General features: G+C 29.5%; 1 long non-coding RNA gene across 2 annotated transcripts in view; it reads right to left on the bottom strand.

The window, feature by feature from the left end:
• Nucleotides 1-14,456, bottom strand: part of LOC127807379 (uncharacterized) — a 36,820-nt gene extending 22,364 nt beyond the window's left edge. For both annotated transcript variants that reach the window (XR_008024673.1, XR_008024672.1), the window contains exon 1: nucleotides 14,313-14,456. This is a non-coding gene — a long non-coding RNA (uncharacterized LOC127807379). The remainder of the gene's footprint in view (nucleotides 1-14,312) is intronic.
• Between the last annotated feature and the right edge of the window lie 450 nt (nucleotides 14,457-14,906).

The raw sequence follows: 14,906 nt of genomic DNA, 5'->3' as shown, positions 1-14,906 counted from the left end.
CAAGATTATGGGGTTTAACTTGATTTTCGGTATAATTATTTGTAACCGAATCGATTGCAGGGAGTGCTCCGAAATCAAGATATCTAAAAAAAATTATATGAAACGAACCAGAATTTCGAGGCGATTATTATGAAATCGAAAAAAATCTGATCGGAAATAGTTTTTTGTGTAGCTAATATTCCGGCAGAAAAGTCGAATCGTCGTAATTCTTTTAAAAAAGTCAATTGAACTCAAAATACACTTTAATTTAGTTATTAGAACAACATTTTGCTTGTTTAATGTTGAAACAAAAGTAGTAGCGATCAAATCAAACAATAGGGCATAAGGGTAATATCTTCATTTTTCCCGTTCTTAGTCGAAAAAAAAAATTATTTTTTTTTTCTCAATTTTCAATCGTGGAATGAAGAGAATTTCATATGGTTTTAATTGTAGTTTTATTTTGAAGTGTAATTGAAATATTCACAAGATTAGGGGTTTAACATGATTTTCGGTACAATTATGAGTAACCGAATCGATTGTAGGGAGTGCTCCAAAATGAAGATATCTAAAAAAAATTATATGAAACGAACCAGAATTTCGAGACGATTTTTATGACATCGAAAAAAATCTTATCAGAAACAGTTTTTAGTGCAATTAAAATTCCGGCCGAAAAGTCGAATCGTCGTAATTAGTTTACAAAAAATTAATTAATCTCAAAATACACTTTAATTTAGTTATTAGCACAACCTTTTGGTTGTTTAATTTTGAAACAAAAGTAGTAGCGATCAAATCGAACAATAGGACGGAAGCGTAATTTCTTCATTTTTCCCGTCTTTGGTTGAAAAAAAAAATGTCTTTTTTTTTTTTCTCAATTTTCAAGGGTGGAATGAAGATAATTTCGTATGGTTTTAAGTGTAGTTTTATTTGCAAGTGTAACTGAAATATTCACAAGATTAGGGGTTTAACTTCATTTTCGGGACAATTACGTGTAACCGAATCGATTGCAGGGAGTGCTTCGAAATCAAGAAATCTAAAAAAAATTATATGAAAAGAACCAGAATATCGATACAATTATCATGACATCGAAAAAAATCTGATCGGAAAAAGTTTATTGTGCAGCTAAAAGTCCGGCGGAAATGTCGAATCGTCGTAATTCATTTACAAATAGTCAATTGAACTCAAAATACACTTTAATTTAGTTATTAGAACAACCTTTTGCTTGTTTAATGTTGAAACAAAAGTAGTAGCGATCAAATTGAACAATAGGCAATAAGCGTAATTTCTTCATTTTTCCAGTCTTTGGTTGAAAAAAATAATTTTTTTTTTGTCAATTTTCAATGGTGGAATGAAGATAATTTCATATGGTTTTAAGTGTAGTTTTATTTGGAAGAGTAATTGAAATATTCACAAGATTAGGGGTTTAACTTGATTTTCAGTACAATTATGAGTAACCAAATCTATTGCAGGGAGTGCTCCGAAATCAAGATATCTAAAAAAAATTATATGAAACGAACCAGAATTTCGAGACGATTATTATAACATCGAAAAAAATCTGATCGTAAACAGTTTTTTGTGCAGCTAAAATTCCGGACAAAAAGTCGAATTGAACTCAAAATACACTTTAATTTAGTTATTAGAACAACCTTTTGGTTGTTTAATATTGAAACAAAAGTACTAGCGATCAAGTCGAACAATAGGACGTAAGCGTAATTTCTTCATTTTTCCCGTCTTTGGTCGATAAAAAAAAATTCTTTTTTTTTCTCAATTTTCAATGGTGGAATGAAGATAATTTCATATGGTTTTAAGGGTAGTTTTATTTGCAAGTGTAACTGAAATATTCACAAGATTAGGGGTTTAACTTCATTTTCGGGACAATTACGTGTAACCGAATCGCTTGCAGGGAGTGCTTCGAAATCAAGAAATCTAAAAAAAATTATATGAAAAGAACCAGAATATCGATACAATTATCATGACATCGAAAAAAATCTGATCGGAAAAAGTTTATTGTGCAGCTAAAAGTCCGGGGGAAATGTCGAATCGTCGTAATTCATTTACAAATAGTCAATTGAACTCAAAATACACTTTAATTTAGTTATTAGAACAACCTTTTGCTTGTTTAATGTTGAAACAAAAGTAGTAGTGATCAAATTGAACAATAGGCAATAAGCGTAATTTCTTCATTTTTCCAGTCTTTGGTTGAAAAAAATAATTTTTTTTTTGTCAATTTTCAATGGTGGAATGAAGATAATTTCATATGGCTTTAAGTGTAGTTTTATTTGGAAGAGTAATTGAAATATTCACAAGATTAGGGGTTTAACTTGATTTTCAGTACAATTATGAGTAACCAAATCGATTGCAGGGAGTGCTCCGAAATCAAGATATCTAAAAAAAATTATATGAAACGAACTAGAATTTCGATACGATTGTTATGAAATCGAAAAAAATCTGATCGGAAAGAGTTTTTTGTGTAGTTAAAATTTCGGCAGAAAAGTCGAATCGTCGTAATTCGTTTACAAAAAGTCAATTGAATTCAAAATACACTTTAATTTAGTTATTAGAACAACCTTTTGCTTGTTTAATGTTGAAACAAAAGCAGTAGCGATCAAATCGAACAATAGGACGTAAGCGTAATTTCATCATTTTTCACATCTTTGGTCGAAATTTTTTTTTTTCTCTCAGTTTTCACGGGTGGAATGAAGATAATTTCATATGGTTTTAAGTGTAGTTTTATTTGGAAGTGTAATTGAAATATTCACAAGATTAGAGGTTTAACTTGATTTTCGGTACAATTATGAGTAACCCAATCGATTGCAGGGAGTGCTCCGAAATCAAGATATCTAAAAACAATTATATGAAACGAACCAGAATATTGATACGAATATTATGACATCGAAAAAAATCTAATCGTAAACCGTTTTTTGTGCAGCTAAAATTCCGGACAAAAAGTCGAATTGAACTCAAAATACACTTTAATTTAGTTATTAGAACAACATTTTGGTTGTTTAATATTGAAACAAAAGTACTAGCGATCAAGTCGAACAATAGGACGTAAGCGTAATTTCTTCATTTTTCCCGTCTTCGGTGGAAAAAAATAATTTTTTTTCTTTTTTCTCAATTTTCAATGGTGGAATGATGATAATTTTATATGGTTTTATGTGTAGTTTTATTTGGAAGAGTAATTGAAATATTCACCAGATTAGGGATTTAACTTGATTTTCTGTGCAATTATGAGTGACTAAATCGATTGTAGGGAGTGCTCCGAAATCAAGATAGCTAAAAAAAATTATATGAAACGAACCAGAATTTCGAGACGATTATTATGAAATCGAAAAAAATCTTATCGGATATAGTTTTTTTGTGCAGCTAAAATTCTGGAAGAAAAGTTGAATCGTCGTATTTCGTTTAGAAAAAGTCAATTGAACTCAAAATATAGTTTAATTTAGTTATTAGAACAACCTTTTGCTTATTTAATGTTGAAACAAAAGTACTAGCGATCAAATCGAATAATAGGCAATAAGCGTAATTTCTTCATTTTTCCAGTCTTTGGTTGAAAAAAATAATTTTTTTTTTGTCCATTTTCAATGGTGGAATGAAGATAATTTCATATGGTTTTAAGTGTAGTTTTATTTGGAAGAGTAATTGAAATATTCACAAGATTAGGGGTTTAACTTGATTTTCAGTACAATTATAAGTAACCAAATCGATTGCAGGGAGTGCTCCGAAATCAAGATATCTAAAAAAAATTATATGAAACGAACCAGAATTTCGAGACGATTATTATAACATCGAAAAAAATCTGATCGTAAACAGTTTTTTGTGCAGCTAAAATTCCGGACAAAAAGTCGAATTGAACTCAAAATACACTTTAATTTAGTTATTAGAACAACCTTTTGGTTGTTTAATATTGAAACAAAAGTACTAGCGATCAAATCGAACAATAGGACGTAAGCGTAATTTCTTCATTTTTCCCGTCTTTGGTCGATAAAAAAAAATTCTGTTTTTTTCTCAATTTTCAATGGTGGAATGAAGATAATTTCATATGGTTTTAAGTGTAGTTTTATTTGGAAGAGTAATTGAAATATTCACAAGATTAGGGGTTTAACTTGATTTTCAGTACAATTATGAGTAACCAAATCGATTGCAGGGAGTGCTCCGAAATCAAGATATCTAAAAAAAATTATATGAAACGAACCAGAATTTCGAGACGATTATTATAACATCGAAAAAAATCTGATCGTAAACAGTTTTTTGTGCAGCTAAAATTCCGGACAAAAAGTCAATTGAACTCAAAATACACTTTAATTTAGTTATTAGAACAACCTTTTGGTTGTTTAATATTGAAACAAAAGTACTAGCGATCAAGTCGAACAATAGGACGTAAGCGTAATTTCTTCATTTTTCCCGTCTTTGGTTGAAAAAAAAAATGTCTTTTTTTTTTTTCTCAATTTTCAATGGTGGAATGAAGATAATTTCATATGGTTTTAAGTGTAGTTTTATTTGGAAATGTAATTAAAATATTCACAAGATTATGGGGTTTAACTTGATTTTTGGTATAATTATGTGTAACCGAATTGATTGCAGGGAGTGCTCCGAAATCAAGATATCTAAAAAAAATTATATGAAACGAACCAGAATTTCGAGGCGATTATTATGAAATCGAAAAAAATCTGATCGGAAATAGTTTTTTGTGTAGCTAAAATTCCGGCAGAAAAGTCGTATCGTCGTAATTCGTTTAAAAAAGTCAATTGAACTCAAAATACACTTTAATTTAGTTATTAGAACAACATTTTGCTTGTTTAATGTTGAAACAAAAGTAGTAGCGATGAAATCAAACAATAGGGCATAAGGGTAATATCTTCATTTTTCCCGTTCTTAGTCGAAAAAAAAAATTATTTTTTTTTTCTCAATTTTCAATCGTGGAATGAAGAGAATTTCATATGGTTTTAATTGTAGTTTTATTTTGAAGTGTAATTGAAATATTCACAAGATTAGGGGTTTAACATGATTTTCGGTACAATTATGAGTAACCGAATCGATTGTAGGGAGTGCTCCAAAATGAAGATATCTAAAAAAAATTATATGAAATGAACCAGAATTTCGAGACGATTTTTATGACATCGAAAAAAATCTTATCAGAAACAGTTTTTAGTGCAATTAAAATTCCGGCCGAAAAGTCGAATCGTCGTAATTCGTTTACAAAAAGTCAATTGAATTCAAAATACACTTTAATTTAGTTATTAGAACAACCTTTTGCTTGTTTAATGTTGAAACAAAAGTAGTAGCGATCAAATCGAACAATAGGACGTAAGCGTAATTTCATCATTTTTCACATCTTTGGTCGAAATTTTTTTTTTCTCTCTCAGTTTTCACTGGTGGAATGAAGATAATTTCATATGGTTTTAAGTGTAGTTTTATTTGGAAGTGTAATTGAAATATTCACAAGATTAGAGGTTTAACTTGATTTTCGGTACAATTATGAGTAACCCAATCGATTGCAGGGAGTGCTCCGAAATCAAGATATCTAAAAACAATTATATGAATCGAACCAGAATATTGATACGAATATTATGACATCGAAAAAAATCTAATCGTAAACCGTTTTTTGTGCAGCTAAAATTCCGGACAAAAAGTCGAATTGAACTCAAAATACACTTTAATTTAGTTATTAGAACAACATTTTGGTTGTTTAATATTGAAACAAAAGTACTAGCGATCAAGTCGAACAATAGGACGTAAGCGTAATTTCTTCATTTTTCCCGTCTTTGGTCGATAAAAAAAAATTCTTTTTTTTTCTCAATTTTCAATGGTGGAATGAAGATAATTTCATATGGTTTTAAGTGTAGTTTTATTTGGAAATGTAATTAAAATATTCACAAGATTATGGGGTTTAACTTGATTTTCGGTATAATTATGTGTAACCGAATCGATTGCAGGGAGTGCTCCGAAATCAAGATATCTAAAAAAAATTATATGAAACGAACCAGAATTTCGAGGCGATTATTATGAAATCGAAAAAAATCTGATCGGAAATAGTTTTTTGTGTAGCTAAAATTCCGGCAGAAAAGTCGAGTCGTCGTAATTCGTTTAAAAAAGTCAATTGAACTCAAAATACACTTTAATTTAGTTATTAGAACAACATTTTGCTTGTTTAATGTTGAAACAAAAGTAGTAGCGATCAAATCAAACAATAGGGCATAAGGGTAATATCTTCATTTTTCCCGTTCTTGGTCGAAAAAAAAATTATTTTTTTTTCTCAATTTTCAATCGTGGAATGAAGAGAATTTCATATGGTTTTAATTGTAGTTTTATTTTGAAGTGTAATTGAAATATTCACAAGATTAGGGGTTTAACATGATTTTCGGTACAATTATGAGTAACCGAATCGATTGTAGGGAGTGCTCCAAAATGAAGATATCTAAAAAAAATTATATGAAACGAACCAGAATTTCGAGACGATTTTTATGACATCGAAAAAAATCTTATCAGAAACAGTTTTTAGTGCAATTAAAATTCCGGCCGAAAAGTCGAATCGCCGTAATTAGTTTACAAAAAATTAATTAATCTCAAAATACACTTTAATTTAGTTATTAGCACAACCTTTTGGTTGTTTAATTTTGAAACAAAAGTAGTAGCGATCAAATCGAACAATAGGACGGAAGCGTAATTTCTTCATTTTTCCCGTCTTTGGTTGAAAAAAAAAATGTCTTTTTTTTTTTTCTCAATTTTCAAGGGTGGAATGAAGATAATTTCGTATGGTTTTAAGTGTAGTTTTATTTGCAAGTGTAACTGAAATATTCACAAGATTAGGGGTTTAACTTCATTTTCGGGACAATTACGTGTAACCGAATCGATTGCAGGGAGTGCTTCGAAATCAAGAAATCTAAAAAAAATTATATGAAAAGAACCAGAATATCGATACAATTATCATGACATCGAAAAAAATCTGATCGGAAAAAGTTTATTGTGCAGCTAAAAGTCCGGCGGAAATGTCGAATCGTCGTAATTCATTTACAAATAGTCAATTGAACTCAAAATACACTTTAATTTAGTTATTAGAACAACCTTTTGCTTGTTTAATGTTGAAACAAAAGTAGTAGCGATCAAATTGAACAATAGGCAATAAGCGTAATTTCTTCATTTTTCCAGTCTTTGGTTGAAAAAAATAATTTTTTTTTTGTCAATTTTCAATGGTGGAATGAAGATAATTTCATATGGCTTTAAGTGTAGTTTTATTTGGAAGAGTAATTGAAATATTCACAAGATTAGGGGTTTAACTTGATTTTCAGTACAATTATGAGTAACCAAATCGATTGCATGGAGTGCTCCGAAATCAAGATATCTAAAAAAAATTATATGAAACGAACTAGAATTTCGATACGATTGTTATGAAATCGAAAAAAATCTGATCGGAAAGAGTTTTTTGTGTAGTTAAAATTTCGGCAGAAAAGTCGAATCGTCGTAATTCGTTTACAAAAAGTCAATTGAATTCAAAATACACTTTAATTTAGTTATTAGAACAACCTTTTGCTTGTTTAATGTTGAAACAAAAGCAGTAGCGATCAAATCGAACAATAGGACGTAAGCGTAATTTCATCATTTTTCACATCTTTGGTCGAAATTTTTTTTTTCTCTCAGTTTTCACGGGTGGAATGAAGATAATTTCATATGGTTTTAAGTGTAGTTTTATTTGGAAGTGTAATTGAAATATTCACAAGATTAGAGGTTTAACTTGATTTTCGGTACAATTATGAGTAACCCAATCGATTGCAGGGAGTGCTCCGAAATCAAGATATCTAAAAACAATTATATGAAACGAACCAGAATATTGATACGAATATTATGACATCGAAAAAAATCTAATCGTAAACCGTTTTTTGTGCAGCTAAAATTCCAGACAAAAAGTCGAATTGAACTCAAAATACACTTTAATTTAGTTATTAGAACAACATTTTGGTTGTTTAATATTGAAACAAAAGTACTAGCGATCAAGTCGAACAATAGGACGTAAGCGTAATTTCTTCATTTTTCCCGTCTTTGGTCGATAAAAAAAAATTCTTTTTTTTTTCTCAATTTTCAATGGTGGAATGAAGATAATTTCATATGGTTTTAAGTGTAGTTTTATTTGGAAATGTAATTAAAATATTCACAAGATTATGGGGTTTAACTTGATTTTCGGTATAATTATGTGTAACCGAATCGATTGCAGGGAGTGCTCCGAAATCAAGATATCTAAAAAAAATTATATGAAACGAACCAGAATTTCGAGGCGATTATTATGAAATCAAAAAAAATCTGATCGGAAATAGTTTTTTGTGTAGCTAAAATTCCGGCAGAAATGTCGAATCGTCGTAATTCGTTTAAAAAAGTCAATTGAACTCAAAATACACTTTAATTTAGTTATTAGAACAACATTTTGCTTGTTTAATGTTGAAACAAAAGTAGTAGCGATGAAATCAAACAATAGGGCATAAGGGTAATATCTTCATTTTTCCCGTTCTTCGTCGAAAAAAAAAATTATTTTTTTTTTCTCAATTTTCAATCGTGGAATGAAGAGAATTTCATATGGTTTTAATTGTAGTTTTATTTTGAAGTGTAATTGAAATATTCACAAGATTAGGGGTTTAACATGATTTTCGGTACAATTATGAGTAACCGAATCGATTGTAGGGAGTGCTCCAAAATGAAGATATCTAAAAAAAATTATATGAAACGAACCAGAATTTCGAGACGATTTTTATGACATCGAAAAAAATCTTATCAGAAACAGTTTTTAGTGCAATTAAAATTCCGGCCGAAAAGTCGAATCGTCGTAATTAGTTTACAAAAAATTAATTAATCTCAAAATACACTTTAATTTAGTTATTAGCACAACCTTTTGGTTGTTTAATTTTGAAACAAAAGTAGTAGCGATCAAATCGAACAATAGGACGGAAAAGTAATTTCTTTATTTTTCCCGTCTTTGGTTGAAAAAAAAATGTCTTTTTTTTTTTTCTCAATTTTCAAGGGTGGAATGAAGATAATTTCGTATGGTTTTAAGTGTAGTTTTATTTGCAAGTGTAACTGAAATATTCACAAGATTAGGGGTTTAACTTCATTTTCGGGACAATTACGTGTAACCGAATCGATTGCAGGGAGTGCTTCGAAATCAAGAAATCTAAAAAAAATTATATGAAAAGAACCAGAATATCGATAGAATTATCATGACATCGAAAAAAATCTGATCGGAAAAAGTTTATTGTGCAGCTAAAAGTCCGGCGGAAATGTCAAATCGTCGTAATTCATTTACAAATAGTCAATTGAACTCAAAATACACTTTAATTTAGTTATTAGAACAACCTTTTGCTTGTTTAATGTTGAAACAAAAGTAGTAGCGATCAAATTGAACAATAGGCAATAAGCGTAATTTCTTCATTTTTCCAATCTTTGGTTGAAAAAAATAATTTTTTTTTTGTCAATTTTCAATGGTGGAATGAAGATAATTTCATATGGTTTTAAGTGTAGTTTTATTTGGAAGAGTAATTGAAATATTCACAAGATTAGGGGTTTAACTTGATTTTCAGTACAATTATGAGTAACCAAATCGATTGCAGGGAGTGCTCCGAAATCAAGATATCTAAAAAAAATTATATGAAACGAACCAGAATTTCGAGACGATTATTATAACATCGAAAAAAATCTGATCGTAAACAGTTTTTTGTGCAGCTAAAATTCCGGATAAAAAGTCGAATTGAACTCAAAATACACTTTAATTTAGTTATTAGAACAACCTTTTGGTTGTTTAATATTGAAACAAAAGTACTAGCGATCAAGTCGAACAATAGGACGTAAGCGTAATTTCTTCATTTTTCCCGTCTTTGGTCGATAAAAAAAAATTCTTTTTTTTTCTCAATTTTCAATGGTGGAATGAAGATAATTTCATATGGTTTTAAGTGTAGTTTTATTTGGAAATGTAATTAAAATATTCACAAGATTATGGGGTTTAACTTGATTTTCGGTATAATTATGTGTAACCGAATTGATTGCAGGGAGTGCTCCGAAATTAAGATATCTAAAAAAAATTATATGAAACGAACCAGAATTTCGAGGCGATTATTATGAAATCGAAAAAAATCTGATCGGAAATAGTTTTTTGTGTAGCTAAAATTCCGGCAGAAAAGTCGAATCGTCGTAATTCGTTTAAAAAAGTCAATTGAACTCAAAATACACTTTAATTTAGTTATTAGAACAACATTTTGCTTGTTTAATGTTGAAACAAAAGTAGTAGCGATGAAATCAAACAATAGGGCATAAGGGTAATATCTTCATTTTTCCCGTTCTTAGTCGAAAAAAAAAATTATTTTTTTTTTCTCAATTTTCAATCGTGGAATGAAGAGAATTTCATATGGTTTTAATTGTAGTTTTATTTTAAAGTGTAATTGAAATATTCACAAGATTAGGGGTTTAACATGATTTTCGGTACAATTATGAGTAACCGAATTGATTGCAGGGAGTGCTCCGAAATCAAGATATCTAAAAAAAATTATATGAAACGAACCAGAATTTCGAGACGATTATTATAACATCGAAAAAAATCTGATCGTAAACAGTTTTTTGTGCAGCTAAAATTCCGGACAAAAAGTCGAATTGAACTCAAAATACACTTTAATTTAGTTATTAGAACAACCTTTTGGTTGTTTAATTTTGAAACAAAAGTAGTAGCGATCAAATCGAACAATAGGACGGAAGCGTAATTTCTTCATTTTTCCCGTCTTTGGTTGAAAAAAAAAATGTCTTTTTTTTTTTCTCAATTTTCAGGGGTGGAATGAAGATAATTTCGTATGGTTTTAAGTGTAGTTTTATTTGCAAGTGTAACTGAAATATTCACAAGATTAGGGGTTTAACTTCATTTTCGGGACAATTACGTGTAACCGAATCGATTGCAGGGAGTGCTTCGAAATCAAGAAATCTAAAAAAAATTATATGAAAAGAACCAGAATATCGATAGAATTATCATGACATCGAAAAAAATCTGATCGGAAAAAGTTTATTGTGCAGCTAAAAGTCCGGCGGAAATGTCGAATCGTCGTAATTCATTTACAAATAGTCAATTGAACTCAAAATACACTTTAATTTAGTTATTAGAACAACCTTTTGCTTGTTTAATGTTGAAACAAAAGTAGTAGCGATCAAATTGAACAATAGGCAATAAGCGTAATTTCTTCATTTTTCCAGTATTTGGTTGAAAAAAATAATTTTTTTTTTGTCAATTTTCAATGGTGGAATGAAGATAATTTCATATGGTTTTAAGTGTAGTTTTATTTGGAAGAGTAATTGAAATATTCACAAGATTAGGGGTTTAACTTGATTTTCAGTACAATTATGTGTAACCAAATCGATTGCAGGGAGTGCTCCAAAATGAAGATATCTAAAAAAAATTATATGAAACGAACCAGAATTTCGAGACGATTTTTATGAAATCGAAAAAAATCTTATCAGAAACAGTTTTTAGTGCAATTAAAATTCCGGCCGAAAAGTCGAATCGTCGTAATTAGTTTACAAAAAATTAATTAATCTCAAAATACACTTTAATTTAGTTATTACCACAACCTTTTGGTTGTTTAATTTTGAAACAAAAGTAGTAGCGATCAAATCGAACAATAGGACGGAAGCGTAATTTCTTCATTTTTCCCGTCTTCGGTGGAAAAAAATAATTTCTTTTTTATTTTCTCAATTTTCAATGGTGGAATGAGTATAATTTCATATGGTTTTATGTGTAGTTTTATTTGGAAGAGTAATTGAAATATTCACTAGATTATGGATTTAACTTGATTTTCGGTGCAATTATGAGTGACTAAATCGATTGTAGGGAGTGCTCCGAAATCAAGATAGCTAAAAAAAATTATATGAAACGAACCAGAATTTCGAGACGATTATTATGAAATCGAAAAAAATCTTATCGGATATAGTTTTTTTGTGCAGCTAAAATTCTGGAAGAAAAGTTGAATCGTCGTATTTCGTTTACAAAAAGTCAATTGAACTCAAAATATAGATTAATTTAGTTATTAGAACAACCTTTTGCTTATTTAATGTTGAAACAAAAGTACTAGCGATCAAATCGAATAATAGGCAATAAGCGTAATTTCTTCATTTTTCCAGTCTTTGGTTGAAAAAAATAATTTTTTTTTTGTCAATTTTCAATGGTGGAATGAAGATAATTTCATATGGTTTTAAGTGTAGTTTTATTTGGAAGAGTAATTGAAATATTCACAAGATTAGGGGTTTAACTTGATTTTCTGTACAATTATGAGTAACCAAATCGATTGTAGGGAGTGTTCCGAAATCAAGATATCTAAAAAAAATTATATAAAACGAACCAGAATTTCGAGACGATTATTATAACATCGAAAAAAATCTGATCGTAAACAGTTTTTTGTGCAGCTAAAATTCCGGACAAAAAGTCGAATTGAACTCAAAATACACTTTAATTTAGTTATTAGAACAACCTTTTGGTTGTTTAATATTGAAACAAAAGTACTAGCGATCAAATCGAACAATAGGATGTAAGCGTAATTTCTTCATTTTTCCCGTCTTTGGTCGATAAAAAAAAATTCTGTTTTTTTCTCAATTTTCAATGGTGGAATGAAGATAATTTCATATGGTTTTAAGTGTAGTTTTATTTGGAAATGTAATTAAAATATTCACAAGATTATGGGGTTTAACTTGATTTTCGGTATAATTATGTGTAACCGAATCGATTGCAGGGAGTGCTCCGAAATCAAGATATCTAAAAAAAATTATATGAAACGAACCAGAATTTCGAGGCGATTATTATGAAATCGAAAAAAATCTGATCGGAAATAGTTTTTTGTGTAGCTAAAATTCCGGCAGAAATGTCGAATCGTCGTAATTCGTTTAAAAAAGTCAATTGAACTCAAAATACACTTTAATTTAGTTATTAGCACAACCTTTTGGTTGTTTAATTTTGAAACAAAAGTAGTAGCGATCAAATCGAACAATAGGACGGAAGCGTAATTTCTTCATTTTTCCCGTCTTCGGTGGAAAAAAATAATTTCTTTTTTATTTTCTCAATTTTCAATGGTGGAATGATGATAATTTCATATGGTTTTATGTGTAGTTTTATTTGGAAGAGTAATTGAAATATTCACTAGATTAGGGATTTAACTTGATTTTCGGTGCAATTATGAGTGACTAAATCGATTGTAGGGAGTGCTCCGAAATCAAGATAGCTAAAAAAAATTATATGAAACGAACCAGAATTTCGAGACGATTATTATGAAATCGAAAAAAATCTTATCGGATATAGTTTTTTTGTGCAGCTAAAATTCTGGAAGAAAAGTTGAATCGTCGTATTTCGTTTACAAAAAGTCAATTGAACTCAAAATATAGTTTAATTTAGTCATTAGAACAACCTTTTGCTTATTTAATGTTGAAACAAAAGTACTAGCGATCAAATCGAATAATAGGACGTAAGATTAATTTTTTCATTTTTCCCATCTTTGGTTGAATTTTTTTTTTTTCTTTTCACAATTTTCAATGCTAGAATGAAGATAATTTCATATGGTTTTAAGTGTAGGTTTATTTGGAAGTGTAATTGAAATATTCACAAAATTAGGGGTTTAACTAGAATTTCGGTACAATTATGAGTAACCGAATCAATTGCAGGGAGTGCTCTGAAATCAAGATATCTAAAAACAATTATATGAAACGAACCAAAATTTCGATACGGTTATTATGACATCGAAAAAAATATGATCGGAAACAGTTTTTGGCAGCTAAAATTCCGGCCGAAATGTCGAATCGTCGTAATTCGTTTACAAAAAGTCAATTGAACTCAAAATACACTTTAATTTAGTTATGAGAACAACCTTTTGGTTGTTTAATATTGAAACAAAAGTACTAGCAATCAAGTCGAACAATAGGGCGTAAGCGTAATTTCATTATTTTTCCCATTTTTGGTCGATAAAAAAAAATTTCTCTTTTTTTTTTTTCTCAATTTTCAATGGTGGAATGAAGATAATTTCATATGGTTTTAAGTGTAGTTTTATTTGGAAGTGTAATTGAAATATTCACAAGATTAGGGGTTTAACTTGATTTTCGGTACAATTATGTGTAACTGAATCGATTGCAGGGAGGGCTCCGAAATCAAGATATCTAACAAAAATTATATGAAACGAACCAGAATTTAGAGACGATTATTATGAAATCAAAAAAAATCCGATCGGAAATAGTTTTTTGTGCATCTAAAATTTCGGCCGAACGGTCGAATCGTCGTAATTCATTTACAAGAAGTTAATTGAACTCAGAATACACTTTAATTTAGTTATTAGAACAACCTTTTGCTTGTTTAATGTTGAAACAAAAGTACTAGCGATCAAATCGAACAATAGGACGTAAGCGTAATTTCTTCATTTTTCCAGTCTTTGGCTGATTTTTTTTTTTTTCTCAATTTTCAATGGTGGAATGAAGATAATTTCATATGGTTTTAAGTGTAGTTTTATTTGCTAGTGTAATTGAAATATTCTCAAGATTAGGAGTTTAACTTGACTTTCGATACAATTATGTGTAACCGAATCGATTGTAGGGAGTGCTCCAAAATCAAGATATCTAAAAAAAATTAATTGAAATGAACCAGAATTTTGAGACGATTATTATGAAATTGAAAAAAATCCGATTGGAAACAGTTTTTTGTGCAGCTAAAATTCCGGCCGAAAAGTTGAATCGTCGTAATTCGTTAACAAAAAATCAATTGAACTCAAAATACAATTTAATTTATTTATTAGAACAACCTTTTGCTTGTTTAATGTTGAAACAAAAGTACTAGCGATCAAATCGAACAATAGGACGTTGGTGCGAACCCAAAAGGATTTGATCCTATGAACCCACAACCAATGCAAGATATACGCACCCCAAGAACGCTAAACACAGAT

Source organism: Diospyros lotus, chromosome 8 (genome assembly GCF_014633365.1).
Source record: "Diospyros lotus cultivar Yz01 chromosome 8, ASM1463336v1, whole genome shotgun sequence".
Taxonomy (NCBI): domain Eukaryota; kingdom Viridiplantae; phylum Streptophyta; class Magnoliopsida; order Ericales; family Ebenaceae; genus Diospyros; species Diospyros lotus.
This window is presented reverse-complemented; position numbering and strand designations above follow the sequence as displayed.